The 2,109-nt window shown below is 32.3% G+C and overlaps 1 pseudogene; it reads left to right on the plus strand.

The window, feature by feature from the left end:
* Positions 1-427: 427 nt before the first annotated feature.
* Positions 428-776, plus strand: LOC125935157 (60S ribosomal protein L35a-like; annotated as a pseudogene).
* The last annotated feature ends 1,333 nt before the right edge of the window (positions 777-2,109 follow it).

The raw sequence follows: 2,109 nt of genomic DNA on the forward strand, positions 1-2,109 counted from the left end.
TTTTCTGTTCTTAGGAACTTTTAGGTAGTACTAAAAGTTTTGGAGTAATTTTACAACCCTAATATGATGCCACACTTGTCTTACCAACTGGGTGAGTTAAGTTGGAAGATGGCAAAGTCCCTCACTTTGCATCAGTTGACTTTGATACCATTGTGTCAAAATCAAGGCTCATGAAATCTTAATTTAGAGGGATTCTAAACAGCAAATTTAAGACAATTCTGAAAAAAGTTTTAATGTTAGTTAATAGCATGGCCTATATAGGATACAGATCTCCCAATTCATATTTCAGTAAAGTCTTTTTGATTTCCTGACAATTTTGACTTATTGAAGAAAAGGAAAATTATTAAAACTTTGTTGACATTTCTCTTTCTGCCATCTTGGAACTTGTGGAGGCCTGCCAGGAACAAGACTTCTAAAAACAACAAATATGTCTGGAAGGCAATGGTCCCAAGTCATTTTTGCTATAAGCAGGGTCTCTGGAACAAGAGGGAGCACACAGCTCCTCTGAAAATTGAAGGTGCTTATGTTCGAGATGAAACTGAATTTTATGTAGGCAAGATATGTGCGTATGTGTAGAAAGCAAAGAATAACACAGTGACTCCTGGTGACAAACCGAACAAAACCAGAGTAATCTGGGGAAAAGTAACTCATGCTCATGGAAATTGTAGTGGGATTTCTGCCAAATTCCAAAGCACCCTTCCTGCTAAAGCCATTGGCCACAGAATCCATGTGATGCTGTACCCCTCAAAGATTTAAACTAACTGAAAAGTAAATAAAGGTGTAGATTTGTTTTCTTGTAAAAAAAAAAAAGTTAAGTTTTTTTCTGTTAAGAGAACACAAGAACTAATGTTCTCAGTAAAAAAAAAAAAAAAAAGAAAAATAAAAGATGCCCTAATATAGCTAACCAAAAGCTTATCTTTCACTAAATGTATGTTTTTTCTGATGTACAACTTAATTTCTGCATTTCAATGCTTTTTTGTTAATAAAATGAGCATTTCACTTATTAAAATCTATGTATACATTTTGCCTTACATGAGTTTCTCTTTTCTACTGATATATACTTATTTGGTAGCCTTGAATAAAAGGTACCCTATTCTTATAAGGTCAAACTTGATAGTAAGGAGATATTTTCAACAATGAAAACAAAATCAAAATAAGATCTCAGTTATGTATCTTAAAATGAGATACATTTTAAGAAAATAATTTAAAATACAATAAACTTAAGAAAATTGTGGATAGCTTTGACAGGTGAACCAAAATTCCTTTGATTACCAAAAGTCCAAACGGTTTCATTACAGTAACCTATTAGAGCAGTCTTAGAAGAGAATCTATTTATATGCTTATATACTCTACAGATAGAGCTAGAAATTTCCATTACATATGTAATTCCATTCCTTGGATTTTAGTATGTTGCCTTTACATTATAATTTAGTTTAGATTACATAGAATGGTATTTCTTATTTCCCAAGCATAGGGAGTAATTTCCTGTTGATTATACCTCAATTTCTCTATGGGTAGACAATCTATTCTTCATTGCCCAGTATTGTAATATTTTAGTCAATGTTCTAGATGCACTAACACACAGTATTTATTCTTTGTTGTGTTAGTAGAACACCCCATTTGTCATAAATCCGATTTCTTCATCTATTCTTACTGATTTTTTGTTTGCTTGTTGTCCTTTAGTTACAGAAAGAAAGGAGTTATTTTCATTTATGATTGTGCATTGATCTAGTTACCATTTTAGTTACGATGACTTTTTTGTACTAAGAACACTTAACATTAGATATACCTTCCTACAGTTTTAAGTGTATAACAAAATATTATTAATAGACAAACTGTTGTGCAGACCTCTGGAACTTTTCATCTTGCATAATTGAAATTCTATTTCCATTGATTAGCAATTCCCTACTTTCTACTCCTCCCAGCCCATCAACCATGATTCTACTTATTTTCTATGACCCTGACTATTTTAGACACCTTGCATGTAAGTGGAATCATGCAGTATCTGTCCCTCTTTGAATGGCTTATTTCAGTTAGCATAATGTCTTCAAGCTTCACCCAAGTTTTCACTTTATGTCAGGTATTTCTTCTTTTTCAAGGTTGAATATT

This window comes from Panthera uncia, assembly GCF_023721935.1.
Source record: "Panthera uncia isolate 11264 chromosome A1 unlocalized genomic scaffold, Puncia_PCG_1.0 HiC_scaffold_17, whole genome shotgun sequence".
NCBI lineage: Eukaryota > Metazoa > Chordata > Mammalia > Carnivora > Felidae > Panthera > Panthera uncia.